The following is a 25,328-nucleotide window of genomic DNA, read 5'->3' as shown; positions in this document are numbered from 1 at the left end:
TTAAAATGCAAAATTTGGGGTAGGGAAGGGTGGGTTTTGATTTCTGATAGAGCGGAAAAAGGAAGTGGATGAGTATGCGCAAGCGTATAAAGGTTTTGATAAATAAAGGTTAAATACATGTAACAGTTTGAAGGGAGACAACATTCCGGAGGTCTGTAGCTTTTATTCTAAAAAAAAAAAAGGATGGACGACCTAGGACCCAGATTGTCTATCCAAATTTCTTGAATATTGCCATTTTTTTCGTACGCGGACGCATGTTGGCCGAATACTCACCGAGACTAAATGGTTCGTATTTTTTAAAGTTTTAACTGCGTTTAAAGGTCATATTGGAATTCCGATAATTTTGAAAACGATTTAAATTTAAAAAAAAATGTTAAAATTACTGAAAATTACCGGCATTGGTCTTCCCCATGCACGGATCTAGAAGAGAAGGGGGATGGTTCCAGACCCGACCCCAACCCAACCCCCGAAATTACACGTCTTTCAATTAGATGTGTAACGCTTCTACCATCTTTTTTTTTATAGTTTTATTTAGATGATAGACAGTGGTAATAACTACAACAAAACAAAGACGAACATAAGCACATATGACAATGACATCAAATGTTTTCTTTCAAAGGTAATAAAAATAGTCAAAATTTATAGGCTTAGAAATTATCAGAATATACAATTATGAGTTTTCATTATTATTAAACTTACTCCATTGTGGTCTAAAACATGACAAAAATTGACAGTCACTGATGTTTCTAATACTGTGTTTTCACAGACACACTGAGTTCCACAAATCACAGCACACGGATATAAACGGAACATACACAAATTTCACAACACAGAAAAAAAAGGACAAATACACAAAATAAGCCGTCGTTAAACGGGACACTCCACGCCTGTGATTTCCAACATCGCAAACATTCTACGGTACAAACAGCAGAACAGTCTCTGTAACTGGTCTCACATATGTAACGACACGGCTCTTTTTGAAGACTCGTAATTCGATTTCACGCATCACGCATCGGCCATTCATTTCTGGGGGAGTTGTGGTCTTTCAAAAGTATGACGTCGCCTTCAGCAAGATTGTTTCGAGGGTTTATCCATTTCCGTCTAGACTGCTCGAAATGTTCAAAAGGTCCAACGTCCAATTCGGTCTTCTGTGTTAATAGATTGTATGGAGATAACACAGAGGGTTGAGATGGGTCTGTTGATACAGGCACTATAGGTCGGCTGTTTATGATTGCTGCAACTTCCGCCATGAGGGTGTTCAATACGACATGGGTAAGATTTTTCTTTGATTCCTTAAGGATCATAGAGTCCAATATGCGTCGCGTCATTCTAATTATCCTCTCCCACACTCCCTGAATATGGGAAGAATGGGGAGGGTTGACGATCCAAGTACATCCACTGTTGGTAAGAAATTTTTCATCGATAAACTTTCTACATTGACTGCAGCAATCCCTAGAGCATCTGTGCTATCAACAAAATTTATCCCTCTATCAGAACGGAATTTTGCTACTCTTCCCCGGATGGCTACAAATCTTCTCAAAGCATTGATAAAAGTAGGTGATGACATATCTTCTACTAGTTCAATATGCACGGCACGACATGTCAGGCATGTGAATAAAATTCCCCAATGTTCACTGATCCGCCCCTTGTCTTAATAATCTTAGTAATCTCCCATGGTCCAAATGCGTCAACGTCAACAAAGGTAAATGGACGGGATGGTCTTGTACGACACTCTGGAAGATTTCCCATCTTCTGATGTTCTAATTCACGTCTAAGTTTGCTGCAGATTACACACGAATGTATGATTGATGAGATCAATCTTTTCTCTCCAATAACCCAATATCCAGAAGAACGAACAAGTCCTTCCGTAAAATGTCTCCCCTGGTGTTTAATAGTTTCATGACATCGTTGAACAAGAAGGCGAGCTAAATGGGTTTTCCCATGGATGATGATTGGACCATGTTCATTGGATAGAGCATCTGCAGTACGAACTCTTCCTCCTAGTCGTAAAATTCTATCATGAAGATAAGGATCCAGATATCGTAAACAGCTATCTTTGGGTACAGGTTTGTTACCAGCAAGATTTGAGATTTCAGCAGCAAATGTAGTATTCTGACATAATTTAACTAGGAATAGGTCGGTAGCACGGTTCATGTGCTCAGTGTCCAACGGAGGTAGGTTAAGCTTCTTCCTAACAGCTCTTCTAACAATAGTGAAGGCTCTAACCATAGATGTTCAGGAGGAAAATTTCTCTATTTTCTTGTACACTTCAAAAGTTTTTACACACATTTTTTGCGATATGATATTTTTGAATTTCACTGTCATTATCTGGGTTGACAAGTGTATAGTCTTCTTTTTCTGTTTTGTCAATTTGCAAATAACTAGGTCCTTGAAACTCGTATAGTCGTTTACTGTCTCGATTGGTAATTCTGGGAAAGTCTCTGAGTTTTGTTTTCAATGCAGATTCAACTAACTCCGGGCTTCCATAACGTTCTTGAAGTCTTGACCAAATTCTTTCAAGTCCTCTCTTTGGATATGATGTATTTGCTGTTCTGATACAAGCTGCAAATTTGGAGGACTCAGGAATTTCACCAATAAATCCATCTCTTCAAATGGGGTAACTTGTAATTCTTCAGTAATACTCTTGAAGCTAGTTTTCCATGTAGTGAATGTTTCTGGTTTATCGTTGGAATGTGAGAATCTTGAGAACAACAAATCTTTCTTGAGTAAAAATCTTGTAAGATCACTCACAACAGATGGACTTTCAGGAGTTTTTACATCTTGACTCGATAATTCTTTCAATATAAATTTTTGAATAGTTGAAGTTTCCTTGTTGTTTGACTTTTCATGGTTAGTATGTGAAAAAACACTTTCTGAATCACAGGTTGAAAAGGGATCAATGTTAAACTTGTCACACTGTGATCACTAATATAACGAGCAGTGTACTGATGACGGTTAACTGGGGTATCAATGTGTTTTGGTATGATGGACCTCTGTTTACTATCTGTATCAAAATTCTGTAATGCTCGTACTTCTGCCTCCGCTACAGCCGCTTTACGCTCCTCTTCTAAAAGTTGATTAGTGGCCCCTAGTTCAGATATTTTCCTTTCATTTTCAGTTTGACGTTTAGCTTCCGTTTCGCTGAGCGATGCTTTCTGTTTTAAAAGGGCTAGTTCTTTTTCACGGAACTGAACATTGGCAATTTATGTTTGTGCCTCCATGCGCTTCTTGAATAACATTTAACTAACACTAGATGACATAGTTCCTTGTGAACTCTTTGAGACACTTTCAGTGATTTCCATGCGAGAATATTGGATTCTTTTTCTTAATTTCTGAATGATATCTTTTCCTTTGTCAAAGGTAGCCTTCTGGGAGTCCAACTCCTTTTGGCTTTCAGATGCATTGTTTCGAATAAGGTATTCGAGAAACATTTTATTTTCTCTTTAATATCTTTTTCCCATGTCATCGAGATTGGAAGCCAGAACACGTAGTGCTTTGATATCGTTACCAATGTTTTCAATTTCACTTGGAATATTTTCTATATCATTCCATATTTTGTCACTTTTTGCAGAATATTTCTGTACTTAATTTTTGTAAAGTTCTTAACCTTTGTTTGTAAGAGTTCTTAAACGTTTTTTAGGTCTTCCGAATGATCAGTTTGTTCAGTTGTCTGATTTTGGTCCTTTTCTTCGTGATCTCCGTCGACGACGTTTCCTGTGGGTTCGATTTCTCCGCTAACGCCATGTTGAAATATGGGAATGGATTTTTACTGTAACGCTTCTACCATCGTTTTTTATAGTTTTATTTAGATGATAGACAGTGGTCATAACTACAACAAAACAAAGACGAACATAAGCACATATGACAATGACATCAAATGTTTTCTTTAAAGATGATAAAAATAATCAAAATTTATAGGCTTAGAAATAATCAGAATATACAATTATAAGTTTTCATTATTATTAAACTTATTAAAGTTAATAATTAACTTACTCCTTTGTGGTCTAAATCATGAAAAAGATTGACAGTCACTGATGTTTCTAGTACTGTGATTTCCTCACGAATCGGACGAGACACACTGAGTTCTACAAATCACAACACACGGATATAAACGGAACATACACAAATTTCACAACACGGACAAAAAAGGATAAATACTTAAAATAAGCCGTGTAACGGCACAACATGTACATTATAAAATTACGAAAATACGCCTCGGACATCCCCTGGCAGAAACAAAATTATTCTTCAAAACCCCCTGTAAAATTCCCAGGATCTCTGCATATATACTAAAAGATTCATTGGCGCTTGTGTTCGATAAAAAAAATGCGTGTAAAATTAGAAAATGAGATTACATGTCTTGAGCAGAACTTCACGGAAAACTTCTTAGATTTATTATCGAACAAACAAGATGAGCTTCTCAACATAAGAAAAAATAAATTAAAAGGTCAATGTATCAGGTCAAAGTCTAAATGGATTGACGAGAGAGAAAAGCCGTCCAAATATTTCATTAACCTAGAGACTAGGAACTACATAAGTAAACAAATACCAAATATTGAAAAAGATGATGGGTCGGTTATTTTCGATCAAATGAAAATATTAAAAGAAACTAAATCTTTTTATGAACACTTGTATAAGAAAAGAGAAATTATAAATGAAGAAAGTTTCCATGAAAAGTTAAATAAAATTAAGTGTCCTAAACTTAATAGAGAAGAGTCAAATACCCTTGAAGGTCCTTTAACTGATACAGAAATTCTTAATTTCCTTAAGAAAATGAAAAATGAAAAAAGTCCTGGCCCTGATGGTTTTACAAGTGAGTTCTTTAAATTCTTCTGGAGAGACATAGGAATATTTATCACAAGAGCAATAAACCACTCTTTTCAAATAGGAAACTTTTCAGAAATAAATAAACTAGGTGTTATTACATGCATTCCCAAATCTGGAAAACCTAAACAATTTCTGAAAAATTGGCGTCCCATTACTTTACTAAATGTTATTTACAAGCTAGCTTCAGGAAGCTTAGCTGAACGCATGAAAACTATTCTAGATAAATTGATAAATAATGATCAGACTGGATTTTTGAAGGGAAGATTTATTGGGGAAAATATAAGACTTATATATGACCTTATGTATTTTACAGAGCATCACAACATACCCGGCCTTTTAATGTTAATTGATTTCGAAAAGGCTTTTGACACCATCTCATGGAGTTTTATCTCAAAAACACTAGACTTTTTTAATTTTGGACCCTCCTTCAAAAATTGGATAAAAACATTCTATAACGGAATTAAGGAATGTGTGATTCAAAATGGCATAATTTCAGAATACTTTTATCCAGAAAGGGGCTATAGACAAGGTGACCCAATATCTCCATATCTCTTTCTTCTCTGCGCTGGGATTTTAGGAATATTAATAAGAAATGAAAAAGACATCAAAGGTATAAATATTGATGGGGAAGAATACAAAATATCTCAATATGCAGACGATACATCAATTATAATGGATGGTACACCACAATCATATGATGGCATTCTTAGGGTTTTAGACTTTTTCGCACAAGTATCAGGCTTAAAAATAAATTTTACAAAAACAAAAATGGTTTGGATTGGTAGCAAAAAATTTTCAAAGGATGTATTTCATCATTCACGATGGAAACTTGGTTGGAACAATTTAAATTTTGAGCTTCTAGGTATCAAATTTTCAGTTAAATTAGATGAAATGGAAGAATTAAATTATTTACCAAAATTGTCTGAAATTAGAAGATTGATAAATCAGTGGAAGTTAAGAAAATTAACACCAATTGGTCGAATTACGATAATCAAGACACTAATAATACCAAAGCTAAATCATTTGATACTAGCATTACCCAACCCAAAAACTGAATACCTAAAAACTTTTGAACATGATATTTTTCATTTCCTATGGGGCTGTAAAGTTCATAAAGTAAAGAAAAGTACAATTATACAAGATTATAATCATGGGGGTCTCAAAATGGTTGATTATGGAAATTTTATCACAGCACTCAAAGCTACTTGGATGAGAAGACTAATTAAAACTGATACAAAATGGGTAAAGCTTTTAGAATCAATTTTGAAAATAAGTATCTCTGAAATATGGAGAAATGGTCTTGATTATTCGTACCTTCTATGTAAAAAATTAGAAAATTCTTTTTGGAAAGAAGTGCTCCTCAGCTGGTTAAAAATAATTGAACAAACGCCACTTAGTAGACCCCAAATTATAAATGATAATATATGGCACAATCCCAAAATCACCATAGACAATAAATCAATATTTATCAAAAGTTATGTTTAAAGGATTTATTTTTGTTAGTGATCTGCTTAATATAGATGGAACATTTAGAAACTTTGATGAATTGAAACACATTAATCCAAAGACAAATTTCATAGAGTATGCAAGTTTAAGAACTGCAGTTACAACCAGACTACATACACAAGATATACACTTACCAAACCTACAGAACACATTACAATATGGACCAATTGTCCCTTATCATATTCTATTGTTTATTAATACTTGTAAAGGTTGTAAATCCATGTACAACATACTATTAGACAAAAAAAGAGAAATATGTACATCGATATCAAAATGGAGAGAAAAGGGTTATAACTATTCACAAACTTCTTGGAGTAGAATTTTTGAACTCCCTTTTAAGTGTACACAGGAATCAAAACTACATTGGCTGCAATATCAAATACTTCATAGGATTGTCCCTACAAATAAATATCTTTTTAATATAAAAAAAAAGCAGAATCTGCTGTTTGCACCTTTTGTAAAAAAGATGAAGAAAGTATTGGTCATTTATTTTATGAATGTAATATAGTAAAAGAATTGTGGTGTGATGTTGAAGAGTGGATTTTTACACAGTTTGAAATCTCGATTACATCTGATATTCAATCAGTTCTTTTTGGAAAATACAAAAATAAAGAAAGTTATAAATTTTTTAACCTGATAGCTCTTATTGTGAAGCAATATATTTTTTCATGTAAATATAAAAGTAATCCGACACCAAATATACATGCCTTGAAAAAGGTCATAACAGAAAGAATCTTAACTGAAAAATATTTAACAGTGGGACGGACAACTTCGGAATGGACATTTTTCCGGCGTTGCGCACCCCTTTCCATTCACAATATTGACCAAAGTTTAGTACCAAATGGTGGGGTTTTTTATTCTAAATAAATTTATGGGGAAAAAATTGAAACATTTTTAGATAGTTTTTTAGATAATTGAACTTAAAAGTTCTAACCCCATGGGATTTTAGTTTGGAAAAAATACCCCACAGAAAACCCCATGCAAACCCCATGGGGTTTTGCAATAAACCCTATGGGGCAAGAAACCCCATGAAATTATTTATGGGGAAAAAAACCCAACCATTCCCGAAAAAAATCAGATGGGGTTTTTATCCCCATATTTAATGCTTATGTTGGGTTTTTTCCCCCATATTTACTAAAGTAATGATAATGGGGTAAAAAAAAAAACCACAAAATATTAATCTGAAGTGAAGTAATAGAATCTGCTTAATGTCTGATATTAGGCCGATTGCATAGTTGATATACCTTACAAATTTTTACTAGGCAATTTTCAAATAAAGTTGAATTTACTCATCAAATGTATGATGGATCTCTTTGTGACAGAACAGGTTGCAAGTGATTTTAATTTTTGGTTGTTTGAATAAATCTGTAAAATATTTCTATATTAGCTAGTTTATGCTTAAAATTAGCATTTAAAAATCAAGGAAAATATATAGCAGCCCAGGTGAAAACTTAACTAACCTAATGTCAATTGTTGGAAAGTACCTGTTCATGTATTCTTACAAAGTCTACTTATTAATTAATTTCCTAAGTTATCCTAAATTAATTGTGACTTTCACATTGCAATGGCAAGATGTGGTATTTATCAAAATTTTGGTCAGCTAGGACGTATTACATGTAGTCTGTAATGTTGCAATCAAAAATTTTGCTGGCAATGAAGTTTTAAAAGTAAAAATATTTCAACAGCAAAACGATTAGGTAAAAATCACAAACAGCAAAATAAAACTGGACCAGTTAGGCCTAGCCTATTCAATATCAATCTACAACATATATATACTGTCTGGGGTTCTGTGTTCGTCAAGAAGAAGAACTCGTGATATTATGAGTATCTAATGAACTACGAGAGCAAGTTTCACACGCAAAAATCTACAATCCCTTATTTTGTACTTACAGCAAATGAATTCTTTGAAGGTGTTGTTTAGTGAACTGATTCATGCCATTGAAAATTAGATTCTCGGAAAATTATTTACACGAGAAACAATTTACAAATGCATGATTCAGTCCAAACACTGTGACTCTTGTTCAAATGTTGCATCGTGTTTGTTTCAGATTGTTCTTTCCAGACTGATAATAACGTGACAGGAAGCGCTTTTAAGACTATGACAGGTGTTGACTAAAATCAGAACATGCAATTGGGGAAGCTAATACACGAAACTGTCTGTTTTGAAGTTATTTCATTTAAAAAAATATATTTTAAAATATTCTAGAAATAGATCAGAACATTGTATAAGGCCGGTGGAACTGCGGTGACGGTTGTTGTCTCAGCAAAAAGATAGTTTTTTTTTACATTAGTGTACAGGTGTATCCTCGACCATATATTGGAGTACAGTACTGCAGTGTAATGGTGAATATATTGTACAACGGCTGCATCAGCGAACAGTGGTCATAAACTCTGTTGTATACACAAGCGCGAAGCGTGGTAAAGATATTAACTTCCGAGGCAAGTGTATGTTGACATTTAACATGGCATTTTAAATTGGGTATATCTTATAGTAGTAACTGCAAACTGTTTGAACTTCTCTGAGAGCTAGCTAGCAACTTAACATTGCTTATTTCTGGCAAACCCTATTTCGTATACGTCCCAGTGTAAGTGCATGCATTTCCAAGTTAAAAGAAAGAACAAACCCCAATTAAGATACCTAAAGACACCCCACACACCTTCCCCTTAATGTGCTAATTACCCCTTAAAATTGGTTTTCATCCTCCCTCCCTAGGAATTCACCCCTGCCCCCCCCCCCCCCTATTACTTCTACTGGTCTGCATGGGTTTGATCCCTAATGATGAATACATCCCTGAATGTTGAACATATTTTATAGACATATTAGACTGATTTTTTTGCAACTTTGAAAAACCAAAACTTTATGATTGCAACATGTCATATAACCTGGAATTAATATAGCAAATGGTATATATATTACATAAGTAAATAAGGTTTATCCCTTTCCATTTTTGGATTTATTATATGATTTACTGATTTTATTAATTGTCTTGGTTTTTATATGAGGATAAATTTAATAATTAAACTAATATGAATTATACATGTTATATGGCAGCAATTTTTTTAAAAAAAGTTTCAGTTTGATATGAATACAAATCATAACTGCCATGAATCCATATTTTTATGAAAATTATACTAAATGAAAATGGATCAGTAAACTTTCATTAAGTTATAATAAGTGCAGTTGATTAACAGCAGGAATGATCATAAAACTGTTATTTTAAGTAATTACAATTTATGAAATGCATTTAACTTGGAATAGGGTTTCAATAAACCTCATAGACCCCTTTACTGTAAGAGTGGTACTGCTCTCTTGCAGGGAAATATGATCAATTATGGTGAAGTTTAAGTACTTGTGATGTTCATGCAGACCAGTTCGAATACCGGGGCGAGATAGCTCAGTTGGTAGAGCACCTGACTAGAGAATCAGGGGGCCCGTGTTCGAATCACGACCATCATTATTTCTCCCATCCTGTTACATTTGGTGCCGTGACCAACCCCAGGAACTGACAGGTTAACTCCTGCCAGGGGAAGAGTCTGGGTTGATCTTCAAGGGCGAAGATCATTTAAGGGGGGAGGAATGTGATGGTCAGACCTGTTCGAATACCAGTGCCAGATAGCTCAGTTGGTAGAGCACCTGCCTAGAGATTCAGGGGGCCTGGTTTAATGGTACGTCATGTTTCACCCAATAAAGTCATTTTGCCCTGCAAAAGAGCAGTCATCACAGTTACCGTGAAGGGGTCTATGACCCTAGCACAAGTGTTTGTTTCTGTTACAGTAAAAAAAATATTTTTGAAATTAAGTTGACATGTAGACAAACAAAGTTATCATAGAAAACAAAATGAGAAAAAACCCATGTTTGCTCTGTTGCTTCTTCTGTCCAAAAGTTATATTTGAATAATATTAAATACATCTAGTACATGTGGAAAATCATGCACCTCATCCTTCAGTTAACATGTAGAATATGTAAATGTATCTTTGACTGTAAAAATAACATCTACTTTGAAAATTATTTTCAAAATGAACAAAAAATATATACTGGTATATTTGGAATATTTATTTAATATACATGTAGAAAAACATAGGTAAAATTTGAACATTTTTCCATGAAATTCTATTATCACCATGCAGCTATCCAGCTGTATATTAATCTTATTTTACTTAAAAGCATACATCACACTGGTAGCTATACATGTAGGTCTTATTGCTTTAGCATGGTTGACAAGAGAGTAGAAACACCATAAAGCTATAAGTATATATTAGATATTCACTAAAAATGAGTGTTTAATTAAGCTCACTTTTTCATGGAATCAAGAAATATCATATGCCGGATGGAATGTCTCTTGTTTGTGGCTATGTATTAATATATACATGTAAAATGCTACAAATCTAAAGGTCAATTTTTAGTTTCTATGACAATTGTTTTCAAATGTGTGTGAGAATTGACTCGAGGAAATTGCCATAGGTTTTATGATCCTATATGTGAAAGGTTTTTAACATCTAGCTGCACTTCATGAAAATCAAAAGATAGGGGGAGGGTATACATGTAAGGGTATTTCTATGTGATGTTATGCTTTTATCATGATAATATCATGAAGATACCAGGTACTTGTAGTATTGAATAATTAAGGTTTCTTATTAGAGGAGACTGCCCTTACAGAATTGCAGCATATATGCAGTACATATGCAGCACATTATCAGTATAAAATCCCAGTAGACTATCAGTAGAGCTACAGTAGTGCTGCAAATGTACTGCAGAGCTTTTAAATGGAAAAATACAATGAAGCAGCAGACTTGCAGTATGTTTCAAATATGTTAATTAAGACTGCAATTGTACTGCAAATAAGACTGCCAGGCAGTATATACTGCCAGGCAGTATATGCTGCCCTGCAGTAGAATTCTTGAATATCTCTACAGTCTACTGGCCTGCAGTACTAAATAGCGCTGCTAAGCAGTAGACCTGTTGCAGTGGGTTTCAAATATCTACTGCACAGCAGTACTGTACACCCAAATATGGAGGCTTTGGTTGGCAGTAGAGTTGCAGCATGTTTCAAATATTTAAATTAGTACTGCACTGCAGTACTGTATACCCAAATATGGAAGCTTTGGTTGGCAGTAGAGTTGCAGCATGTTTCAAATATTTAAATTAGTACTGCACAGCAGCATTGTGTATCCAAATATGGAAGCTTTGGTTGGCAGTAGAGATGCAGCTTGCTTCAGATATTTCATGTACCCTGGCCGGTAGGACAGCAAAACTACTGACATATAGTGATATACTATGAATATGGTTGGCAGCCTTTGTAGAATACAACAACTATTCATAACAACTAAAGTAATATCTTCAGGTTTAATTACTCTAGATACATGTACACTTAATTACAAATAATTTGAAAATATATCTATATTCGCAATACTCATGATATTTGTATAAACGTTACAAAACTTTCAGGTTATTTCAGTTACTACAGTTATTACAGTAAATCTATCTATAGTATAAGCAGTAATTTATAATGTGTAATAGTCAGTATATACACAAGCCTTTATGAACTTTCATTGCTGTGCTGCACAGTTAACTTTCCCGCTTTTGGTCCTTTGGTCAATTTCACCGCCACTGCTTGGTGAAGGTCCCCTCTTGTAGCGCAAGACTTCTCAGTTCTGCGCTGAAAAATCTGCAAACAAATTAATGAAAATAATATATCTAAATTAAAACATCATTAATTTAAAAAATGTTAGGTCTAATTAGGTGTTTCTTAAAATGAATGCAGGCCATTTAAAAATTGTATTTATACAGAGAGATAAAAAAATGAAAATGACAGATGGAACTCTTTTATAAATGCATTGAAGGAGGTATAAAAAGCGTTAGATTTACATTTACATACAGTCTTTTATAATTCCATAGATTCTTTAAAACCAATAGAATTTTAATAACTATAAAATGAAAGTTATGAAAAAAAAATAAGGTGCACAATTTTAATATTTAAAATGAACAGGTCAAAACTTAAAAAACCCTTAAAAAATGTATTTTAAATAATTTATAACTTAAATTTGACTTGTACAATTTACAGAAAAATTTTGCATTGATATACAATTTGAAATGATTAATCTATTAACTAACTGCATTTTAGAATGTCATTTTCTTTAATCCATTCTGCATATTTCACCTCCGGTTGTCTCGCAGGGCTTTTTGAGCCAGGTATTCTGCCCTCAGCATTCACTTGTTGAACTGGCAAGTCCCTATGGATACAATTTCATACTTTGCTACAGAAGCATAAAATTTTTTTTAATTTGAATTAAGCCTTTGATACTGAGGATAAATTACAATTATTACTCAAATTCAATGTACCTAATGGAATTTTTATTATCTTTTGTTAGAATATAATAACATCATATTAAAATAGCACTCATTATTTAGGCGATTTAATGACTCAACCCTCTTTTGATGCAAACTCAGATTTTTAACAAAGCTTAAATCTAATACAAATGTGAAATCATTTATTTTGCTTACCTTAAAACAATCAATATTCAGCATCAAGTGCATCTTCCTCATGATCATGCAGTCATTAGTTCTAAAGGGAAAAAAAGAGAGAATGATTTTACTTATTGTGTTTACTTTCTTTTCTTTTTGTACACATGTATCCATCCATCTTTGTAGCTATAGTATATAACTTTGTAACTTTATACAATATAAAAGAATTTTACTGCCATAAATCTAACTTTAAAATCGCCATTTTGAAATGTTTGACAAAAACTGTTCATTTGTTCCATTAAAGTAACTACATTTATCTCATATACACTCAAGGTGATATCAACATAAATAGTTTACCTTTCTTCGCTACAACTGCTGCAACATTGTGATTTTTTAATGTTCCATAACACATGCTGAAGATCCGTCTGCTTCGTTTAAAAGTGCGTAGTCATAGGCGGAAATGACGTTATAGAATCAAACAACACGGTGACAATATATTCTGATAAATTGGGACTTTTCGATTCGGTTTGATATGAACATATATAAAACATACAAAACATTAATTGATCATAATGAATTGATTCTTTTCAATTAGACTGAATTTAAGGTACTAACGATGTCATTAATAAATATTCAGAATCAAGCCATAAGAATTGAAGGAACGTACGAGTTGTTTAGTACGCAGCTTACACAAGTCGTGTCCGTATAATTTTAACCCCTTCATGTTTTGAACCTGCAGTCTTTGAAAACTATCAAATAATTGGAACTCAAATAAATATAATATCGTACTTTGTTTCTTAAACTATGCACTATTTTTGTAAGTAGTATCTTCATTTTAAATTTTACTTTAAATTAAAGAATTAAGTTTTTTCCATCTTAAAGATCGTATTCATTTTGTATTGGCGACGAATTGACTTGACACCTTATAAACAATGGCGGACTCTTCGAATAAGAGTGTAACTGCTGGAGTTTCAATCGCTTCTAAGCTAATGCATTCGCGACAGTGGTCATAGAAATATTCTCCAAACAGATTGATAACGTCTTTGAGGTTAATTGTGTGCTACAGTGATGCCGTTCACTTATAAATATTATTTCGCGACGGAGTTCAAATTCTAACGGAATGCATCTTTCGATCTCGAAGGTTGTACATAAGCTACTGACTGACCATGTTTTTACTAACGTGTTAATATGAACTTAAAGATTTATAAAGATTTATTATTATTGAAACATCGATCATGTCTATTAGTATATTTTTTCAGTGTTGGAACAGTTTTTTTACACATGTATTTTGCATTTCCCACAAACCATCAGATTATAGTGTACATGAGCTGTAATATTTGCGGAATATGGTATACCTTCAGAATCTAAGTGATAAAGTTAATGCAGTACAAATGCAGTACCTTTGATGCCTGTATTTAAATGATAAAGATAATGCAGTACAAATGCAGCACCTTTGATGCCTGTATCTAAATGATAAAGATAATGCAGTACACCCATATGGCAGTCATGTGAATGATAATGATAAGGCAGCAGAAATGTAGTATACCTTTAATACCAGTATCTCTCTTAATAAAGATAAAGCAGTAGAAATGCAGCCTATTGGCAGTACAAAAGCAGCATATGTAATTGTGTGTCACTAACAGAAAGTTTTTGCAGCACATTTTCAGTATATTTACAGTAGATTATCAGCATATACTGGTGCGCAGTACATTATGCTAATAAGTACTGCAAATATACTTCATTTTTGCAGTAGATATTAAGTATAATTGCAGCACTGTGCAGCATATACTGCCTTTGCAGTATCTGCTGCAATTCTGTAAGGGTGAAGAGCAATTGACTTCTTAATGATTATTTAGTAAAAATGTTTTACTGCAGGAAATTTAAACCCCATGAATCTGTGCATGTTTATACTTATAGAAAGATGATTAAGTATAGTGGGATCACTTAAATGGTTATATTTTTTCTTAAACCTCAATGGAAGTGGCATTATGGGGTTTACTTTTTTTTTTAGAACTGCATATTCTTTCTTATTATAATACAAAACTCTTTTTTATAGAAAGTTAGTGTAAGTGAAAGGTAGCAAGGGACTGCTTTAGATTATTATACCCCCCGCAAACGAAGTTTGGGGGGTATATAGGAATCACCTTGTCCGTCCGTCCGTCTGTCCGTCCGTCCGTCCGTCTGTCCGTCTGTCTGTTCGATTCGTGTCCGGTCCATATCTTTCTTATGGAGAAACATTAGAAGTTCTTACTTCACACAAAGATTGCTTATGACCTAAGGGTGTGTCATGACCTTGAACCAAGGTCATTCGGGCAAGGTCAAGGTCACTGGCAGAAAAAGTGCAAAATTCGTGCCCGGTCCATATCTTTCTTATGGAGAAACATTAGAAGTTCTTACTTCACACAAAGATTGCTTATGACCTAAGGGTGTGTCATGACCTTGAACCAAGGTCATTCGGACAAGGTCAAGGTCACCAACAGAAAAAGTGCAAAATTCGTGTCCGGTCCATATCTTTCTTATGGAGAAACATTGGAATTTCTTACTTCACACAAAGATTGCTTATGACCTAATGGTGTGTCATGACCTTAACCTAAGGTCATTTGGGCAAGGTCAAGGTCACTGACAGAAAAAGTGCAAAATTCGTGTCCGGTCCATATCTTTTTAATGGAGAAACATTGGAAGTTCTTACTTCACACAAAGATTGCTTATGACCTAAGGGTGTGTCATGACCTTGAGCCAAGGTCATTTGGACAAGGTCAAGGTCAATGGCAGAAAAATGCAAAGTTCTGGTCTGGTCCATATCTTTCTTATGGAGAAACATTGGAAGTTCTCAGTTCACACAAAGATTGCTTATGAGCTAAGGGTTTGTCATGACCTTCACCCAAGGTCATTTGGTCAAGGCCAAGGTCACTTGCAGAAAAGTGTAAAACTTGTGTCCAGAACATATCTTTCTAATGGACAAGTATTGGAAGTTCTTAATTCACATCTAGAATGCTTATAACCTGAGAGTGTGTCATGACCTTGACCAAAGGTCAATTGAGGAAGTTCAAGGTCATTGTTCAAAAAAAATCGGGCTCAGTATGCCAATAATTCAAAATGTTTACATTAAGTGGCTGCTTGACATGTGGAATTTCGTTTGATTCGAGTCATGTTTGTAAACATAAGGATGCAAATGTCCTCATGCATTAACAGTTAACTTGAACTAAAATGGAATTTAAAGAATACAAATTGGTTTGTGTACTCATATAAGCATTAACAGTTTTAAAAAAAAAGAGCAGTTGTTATTTTTAGAAAATGGACAATGAAATAGATTCATCCAATATTTCTATAATAAAAAAAAAACATGAGTTATGATTTTTTCTTAGCGGGGGGTATCAATTGTGAGCTTGCTCACAGTACCTCTAGTTTGTACTGTCAATTATTTGGTGAAATGGAGAATTGCTCTACTTTCAGGCTTATGTTGTGTTGCAAAAAGTCATAAAATAGTTTTTAGTGATTAGCATTAGTTAGAGAGATGTCTCCTATTGAAATTGGTATGCGATATGTAGGTCCTTAATGACTTATATTAGGTTCATTATGATCCAAAGTACCGGTAAACTTTTAATTGATCATCTTGCAGCTATGACTGTTGTGTTGACTTTAGACAAGGGGTAAAATATAACATGAAACATTTTATTCGAAGGGGAATAGTCAATGTGTTTACATCGTTTAAATGTACAGAATTCTTGATGTAACTGATTGTAATAAAAATGGCTTTTGAATTAAAAGTGGTCATAATTAATCTTAAAAGCAATTTACAGAAACTGTTATTACACGGTACAAGGTGATTGGTTCAGCCGGGAATGGGGATGTTACTAAAACAGAATTAACTTTTTTATTTTTAAATGAAATAAGATTAAATTTGAAAATTTCGACTTAAAATTGCACAACTTAAGCGTTCTGATTATAAAGTGTTTTTGTGAGAAATAAACTCTTAGACTTAATGTCAAAGATGGCAGTGGATATATTTATAGTTTTGTCTGAAAGACCTGTCTAATTTATGAAAAAGGAGGGGGGAAACCAGACATTTGAATGGTTATTTTAGGAGTACAGTCAGAATAATTATTGCAATCATTTGTTTAGGAGTGGAGCACATGTCCATTGTTCATATAATGACACTTTAATATTGCATGGTTGTTTATTTTATCGAATAGATTAAGAAAATGCTACTGTAACAATGTTGCCAAAATTTTCACTTTTTGATTTATGCTTGAAAAAGAGGATGTATGGGTCCCCCCAATAATTGATAATTTTTTGCATGGGTAGACAATATCCCAAGTACAGTTGCTTCCACTAGTTACTTGGGGCTTGTGCATGCTGGCCAGTAAGAAAGGTAAAATTTTTAGAAAACAAATTGAGATTGGGCTCCTCTAGTTAGTGTTTACCTTTGCATGCAGAACAATTTTAACAACCCCGCCCCGACCCACATGTAAGAAATACACTATATCCACTACATGTATATATCTAATTGACATATTTCTTTAATCGACAAAAAAACCTGTCTCAGTTGTATTTAGAAAATTAACATAGATTGTATCTCAGTATGCATGTATGTGATAGAATTATACATGTATTTAAAAAAGTTTAACTAGTTCTACATATATAGTTACATGTAGATTGCGGCAGACAACCCTTATTCTTGAATATATATTATGAGGTGTATTAGGTATCGAATACAACTGATAACTGATCAAGAACTTCTAATACCGGTAGTGCATTGGCAGCTCATTTTCCCTGATTGTCAATATAAATATTAATTAGAGCAAATAATTGTTATCTCAATCTTCATGTTTAAAAAAATATTAGAACCTTAAATTGATCTTCACTAATACAAAAAGATTGATAAGAAAATTAGCCACTTAGTCATTGAATGTATTTTTCTCCTCCTTGACATTTACATGTATGTTTACTAAATGGATAAAACAATGCAGTCATAATTTGAATTTCATTATCAAAAAATCCTGCTGGTATGATTCCATAATATCAATTTTATAAATCTGAGTGACAAGTAAGCGCTATTCAGTTGAATATAAAATTGTATTTTGATATTACATGTACATCTACATGTACAATCCAAATTCGCCATTAGGTTACTGATTATCTGGCATAGTAGCATATGGCAGTGTTTGTTTTATTGCAAAAATTATGTGTTAATTATGATCAACAATTTGGTGTGACCCAAATAAGACTTATCATCTGAGCACTCAAAGAATACCAGAGATACATGCAAATTACACGTAGTTATTTATGGCTGACCGAGTTTATAGACTTTTGAAATTTTAACTTGTTTATAGTTTAAGTTATGCATTCCCAATAGGATAACATATTAATGTATCAAGTTACAGAGCTTGATTAATAATGAGATTATGAAAATAGCAATAATTTTAAGAAATAACCTCATTACTACAAAATAATGCATTGTATGATAGCATATATCAAAGACTGAACTGGACATTATTCTAGGAGATTCAAGAAATGCACAATGGGTTTGCGTATTTTTAGAAACACTTCATTGAAGAAACAATGTAATTTGTTTGCATATCGGGATAAATTTTTCAGGATGTATAAAATTGAATTAAATTGATTGAGGCCAGGATGATATTGATATAAATGAAACTTGACATCCATGTAAATACATGTATGTACCCAGAATATGTACATGTATAGATACATTGTACATTCAATTAGAGATTAAATAGTCTAATATTCTAATACTGTAAGATTTTCTATCATTGAAAAGTGAACCTAGGTGAAATTAATCTGCCAAGTTAAAAAAAACCCCAGAAACCCTTCCCAAATTAAGGAAAATGCAGCATGTATGTTTTATCAGTTTTACATTTGTCTTCTAATATTGTGTTTGAATGAATAATTTAATTTCTAGAATGTAGCCTGGTGTGTTTTTGTAACTTAGAAGATGAGAGTGCTGGGCTGGCCTGAGGTGAACCAAGGAGACACACTGTGTATACCTCATTAACACCTATTGTTCTTTCACAGACCTTGCAATTAACTTAGAAATCTTACGTGTCTTTGTAATGGGCACATTCTGTGTATACCTATTGACCACCCTATTGTTCTCCTAATGCTACAATCAACAGAGCAAAGCACTATATACACACGACACATGAGAACTTGAGAATTTGTAAGAAATTACAAACCAAACGGAAATTCTGAATGAATGAAATTAAAAAGTTTTTATAAGAATTAATAAAATAAAAATGAAAACATTATCTATAATCGAAATTAAATTTTAACATACATTGAAATAAAACACTTATAATAATAAACAAAGAGACTCCTTAGAAGGTGAAATTTCCTTTGTGGTTCGATCATTAAATTAAATCCTATCTTATTCCAAAAAACTTTATAGAATTCTGTTGTAAATCCATCACTGCCTGGACTCTTATTATTTGCCATATTTTTTATATGGGTACATGCAAGTTCGGGAACTATGTCAAACAGAAACAAGGAATAATTACCCGTATCCCAAAAGATGGTATTTAAACAATTGGATACCAATAACACTTCTAAACATTGCTTATAAAATAAGTTATGAGGGTAATGCTCAGAGAATTAAAAATATGCTTGATATAATTAGTAGTCCCGATCAAACAGGTTTCATTCCAGGAAGATATATTGGTGAAAATACTAAGCTGATATATGATCTTATGCAACATATGGGTGGGGGGGGGGGACATTTCTGGTGTATTATTCATAATTGATTTTTAAAAAAAAAAGCATTTGATACTTCACATGGAAATTTATTCACAAATATTAAGATTTTTTTTAACTTTGGAGCATCCATTCAATCTTAGATATCTACTTGTCAATGTAATATAGAATCATCAGTCACACAAGCTGGAAACCTTTCAAAATTTTTCAAACATAGCAGAGGATTTCACCAAGGCGACCCAATCTCCCCCTATTCATTCCTACTGTGTGCAGATATTTTGGCATATAAGATTAAAATAACTTTTATATTCGGGCTATACCCTGAGCCTATTTCTATAGACATTTATTCTATCTTCTTGATTATGAAATCCCATATATATCTATTGGAAAAAGTGTCTTAAGGAAATACTATCAATTCATGAATTAATAATAGATATTGAAAGACATATATCGACTCTAAAATATATTGCTACAAAAAATTGCAGATTAGATGATTTCTATAAGAGATGGGAAACTTGGCTTTTTCCTCTTTCTTTTTAATAGACTAACTCAAATTTGACTGTATAATAGAGATTATATAAAGCTGTCAATCAACTACTAACTCATGTTCAACAACTACTCTCTCTCTCTCTCTCTCTCTCTCTCTCTCTCTCTCTCTCTCTCTCAAGGAACAATTTGGATTTGAAGTAAACGTACTTAAAAGCTGTTGTGATCACTTTATTTTATACAAATGTATTGGATTGTTCAACTTTAGATTAAAAAAATCACTGAAAATTGGACCTAGGTGAAATTAATCTGCAAAATTTGGTGTTTGTACGTTACGGCTAAATAAGAATATAAGAGTTAAAAAAAAAATCCATAAACCCTTACCAAATTAAGGAAACTGCAGCATGTGTGTTTAAATAATTTTACATTTGTCTTCTAATATTGTTTGAATGAATAATTTAATTAGAATGTAGATCTGGGTGTTTTTCTAACTTAGATGAGAGTGGGCTGGCCTGAGATGAACCAAGGAGACACACTGTGTATACCTCATTAGCACCTATTGTCCTTTCACAGACCTTGCAATTAACTAAGAATTCTTACCTGTCTTTGTAACGGGTACGTTCTGTGTATACCAATTAACCACCCTATTGTTCAACGGAGCAAAGGTACATACACACGACACGTGAGAGCAGGTGTCCGATCGAGCTGTGCACGTGTAAGCAGGAACAAAGTAATGGACAGGGGGCTGCAATTAATCTGGATGTCAACTTGGGGGCCGGGTGTGGGGGGTGGGGGGTGGGGGGGTCTATTTCTGCAGCAAAGTATTTAATTATAATTGAGTTATCATAGAGCCCACCCCACCCCCCCCCCCCCTCCCACACACACTCTTTTGGGGGAGAATATTAAAAATTGGAAAACAAGATGTTAAGAGAGGAAAATGAAGTTAAAGGTAGATTACACGCTATCACCCCCCCCCCCCCCCCCCCCCCACACACACACACACACACGCATTTTATAATCGATGTTAAAATATATGCAACTTGGACCTTTTCATAAAACAGTGCATTTTTAACACACTTAAACGGCTCTGATCAGGATGTATATCGCTACCGGATCGGGGGGTTGGGATTAAAGGCAATGCGCTTGAAATTAATCCCTGGGTATTTATTTAGTTGAACTCCTTTTGGTCGCCCTTATTTTCTAGGGACTTTTATCAGAGCAATAATTGAATGGTTAAACGATATGTTATGTTAATCATCTATTTAATGACCTTCGTCGGATTTTTTCTGCAAAGATGTATCACTGTTGACCAGTTTATTGCAGCGGCAATGATTGCAGCGATCTGTGTTCAATTGAGCAGTGAACACTGGTGAAGTGTTTCTGGCGTGTGATCACAATTAACAGGGCATTAATTAGATAAAAGTAAAGAAAATACGTTCACTAGCTTTTATGATTTATAACAAGATGCAAGCCATTTCCAATTATCGGAGAATATTACTGTAACAATGAATAAGCATATCAAACATTGTGCATTGTACTGAAAGTTACTGTAGTAAAAATATCTTTATACATCTTAAACAACTTAATACAATTATCAGTAATGAATTATTTCTGCATTCTAATATCAATACTGGAAGGATAAATATAACAATCAGTATATTTCAAAGTTTTTTCGGCAAGAATTAGACGTTCTGGATGTGCAACAGATACTAATAAGTAAATGATCATACATTAATATAAACTAATTAAATTAAATGTCGTAAAATGGAAACAAAGATCAAGTACAATGATATTGCATTGGTTCTGATAGTAGTAAATATGTAACAATGATATAACATTAAATGTAAAAATCATTGGACACGTCGTAGAATGTATCATTATTTCGAGTCAAATTAGGTTTAATCTCGACCCCCCCCCCCCCCCCCCGCTGTTATCGATAAAATTTGCCGCACGGGTATGAATACCTTCCGACGCCCAGGGTAATTAAATAAACGATTATTGAATACTAAATCATATCTGATGAGTATAAAAATAGGTAATGAGATTTTAAAATATCTTAGTTAAAAAAAACACCATTTATTTATCATTTTTCCGTAATCAGTTAATGACCCTTTTTGATATCGTTTAAATATTTAATTACATCAGAAGAAATTAATGAGCGCCGTGGCGCATATGGTAGCGCATTGGCCTACAGACTCAAGAGTCGTGGGTTCGGATCTCACGGCCGGCAATGAGTTTTCTCCAAATTTTCTTTCTGTAAAATGCCACAAAAATTAAAATAAAATCAATCCAGTAACAGTTCCTTCTCAGCTCGATGCAAATTTGACAACATAAAATCAAGCATGCATTGATATATTTAGTATACACAGCGTTCCGATGATATGTATACACATGTGTTGAAATATAGACAGTGAATACAAAGTACATGTATACACAGGGATTGGTCTTGTTCAGTTTATTATGAAATCGTGGGAATATATTAAACGATACAAATGTGCAATGGGCCTCATCCTTTGACTTAGATTGTGATGCCTTTTAGTCGGCCTTAGACTCTGTTATCATTGCCGGTGTGGAAATCACTCCAAGTATTCTCATGATTAAGCTTTAAAATCATTACAAAGACTGCATGATTTGTTCTCCATGACTATGTATTTCAAGCACTGGTTTATTTTGTATAAAGGTTATCCTTTATATATACTTGCCAAATTAATTGCAATGGGAAATTCGATTTTAAATAAAATTCCAGCTTTTGCTCCAGCTTTTGCTCGCTTGAGATAAGTCCTATACAATGGGAAGAGTGGGAAAGAAATAGATAAGAGGTATTTACCGGTATACATGCTATGAATTAATTCAAAAACAAAATAATTATTGTGAGAGGCTTCTACAGTGTATTTAAACGCACTGATTTTGTCACATGCCTCTGATGTACTATAGCCATGGTATCTATTTTTTATTATCTAAAATAGCTCCTGGACATTATCACAAAATTTATACTCTTTCACTAAAACATTCTACGGAAAAGAAAAAAATCAACGGGACTTTTCATCAAGTACCCCCCCCCCCCCATGAGAAAACATGTACACAAGCTGAAATTATCCGTCGAAAAGTATTATTGTATATATATACCTTGATAACCACCTTACTTTCTCCTGTTAAATTAAGAATTTTATAATAATTATTGGTTTTACTAATAGTATAATGATATAAAACATTTTGCACACTTTATTTATTAGTTGTTATAACCCCCCCAAACCCCCACCATTGACACTAAATTCATGTTTATAGTTAGATGAATAATATATATTAAATACGGTGTTCAGGATGTTAAATAACTAATAGGATTTTCGAGTTCATTAAACGGTATTATACTTGAAATTCATGAAATTTCGACTGCTCTAATCGAAATATCTGTGTCCCGATTTGTCTATACTATAACTATTTCGACATCCGGTTTTCAACTCCATCGCTTGGTACTTGATAAGTTGGTAGGGCTAGTGTTGCTAAGTTTGTGTTTCTTCTGTCCATTTCCAAAGGTAATTCCATTGACTGCAAATCAGTTTCATTTTAAATTTATACGTCTATATATTCTTTAATAACTTCCAAGTGAAAAGCTAGGTAATGAAAAAAAAACCAAACATTTATTCTTGGACCGAATTTTCTCGAAATAGTGAGACCATAGATTTAAGACTGTTTTGATATGCTATGATATTTAACAGAAGTTTAAATATTATATGTAATCTTTGTAATTGCATAAACCGTAAATTTATGCCTTTATTAGTGGATCATATAACATTGGTACATACAATACAGTTCAGTATTGATGAATATTTACAACCTGTCAGATTTTAAAGAATTTTATAATAAGCAGGGCAATAATTATTTTGAATTAGTTATATCTTTTAAACATAATTTACATAGTTTTCATGACATATTTTTAGGCAAATTAAAGGATGACAGAGCATACCTCTGATGCTGACACTTGTCATTTGAAAAAAGGCATTTTTGGAAGACATTACCAACATCTGTGGATTATAATTCAATGCAAGAGAAAATCTAGAGTCATTAAACTAATGCAAACATGAATAAATCAGTCTCGAGTAACTTATTATTGAGAATCTGATTTATTTGCTTGGATTGGTTTAGTTAACATCACCCCATACTGCACTGTGAGTACTGGTATTTTAATAGATTGGTAAAATATTTTAGTAATTTTATATTATGAACAAATGGGATAAAATACCCCATGCATATGTGGGATAATAAATCCCATGACATCTATTTTATGGGATTAAAAACCCTAAACTATTATTTAAGAAAAAAGTGGGTTTTTAAACCCCACATTATTTTCATGGGGTTTTCTGCCCCATGGGGTTTATTGCAAAACCCCATGGGGTTTGCATGGGGTTTTCTGTGGGGTATTTTTTCCAAACTAAAATCCCATGGGGTTGGAACTTTTAAGTTCAAATATCTAAAAAACTATCTAAAAATGTTTCAATTTTTTTTCCATAAATTTATTTAGAATAAAAAACCCCACCATTTGGTACTAAACTTTGGTCAATAGTGTGTATGGAAAGAGGTGCGCAACGCCGGAAAAATGTCCATTCCGAAGTTGTCCGCCCCACTGTTATTTGCTGTTGAAAAGATGTAATTATAAGGAATACGAAAGCCACTGGCAGAATATCTGTGAAAAATTGTAGTTATAGAGATAAGTTTAATTTTTCTGTTTTTTGTTTTTTTGATCGATGTGAACCCTCATATCATTTCATTTGTTTTCAGTATAGCATAGTCTATACTTGTATTGTAATCCACCTGCATAATCTCTCTCTCTCTCTCTCTCTCTCTCTCAAAATCAGCTTCACTTCACTTCATTTGAAATATACAAAACTGTACTATTAAGTAGAAATAGTATAAAGACTATGTAATATGTTTATAAAAATGTTACAATCATTATTATGTTACATATGTACATATGTTGTGAAATGAAAAACCCAATAAAAAAAAAATGCGTGTAAAATGTCTGGTCTTTTTACCTTCATACAGGGCATACCCAATGTGTGAATATAACCGTCGTCCATATTCTGTCTATATTGAGTCAAAATGTGGCGAATCAAACTATTGAAAAATTTTAAAGATCTGTATTTGCTTATAAACATGTAGTATAGTACATGTACTTTGTATCTTTTACTCAGTGTTTATAAATCTAATATTGTACCATGGTCAGATATCAATTTTGTATTACGTCACAAGTAAGACGTAGCTACGACAGAAGACCTAATCGCTGCTTGCAACGAGCTTGTTTCTAGTTATTTTTATTTTTGTTGTCAAATTTGAAAAAAAT

At 33.3% G+C, this 25,328-nt stretch overlaps 1 long non-coding RNA gene across 1 annotated transcript; it reads right to left on the bottom strand.

Moving 5' to 3' along the window:
* Positions 1–11,677: 11,677 nt before the first annotated feature.
* Positions 11,678–14,562, bottom strand: LOC128169890 (uncharacterized). Its single transcript, XR_008241623.1, has 3 exons — positions 12,836–14,562; positions 12,446–12,564; positions 11,678–11,999 (listed from the first exon to the last, which is right to left on the bottom strand). It is a non-coding gene; the product is annotated as an uncharacterized LOC128169890 (long non-coding RNA).
* Between the last annotated feature and the right edge of the window lie 10,766 nt (positions 14,563–25,328).

Source organism: Crassostrea angulata, unplaced genomic scaffold (assembly GCF_025612915.1).
Source record: "Crassostrea angulata isolate pt1a10 unplaced genomic scaffold, ASM2561291v2 HiC_scaffold_248, whole genome shotgun sequence".
NCBI classification, from domain to species: Eukaryota; Metazoa; Mollusca; class Bivalvia; order Ostreida; family Ostreidae; genus Magallana; species Magallana angulata.
This window is presented reverse-complemented; position numbering and strand designations above follow the sequence as displayed.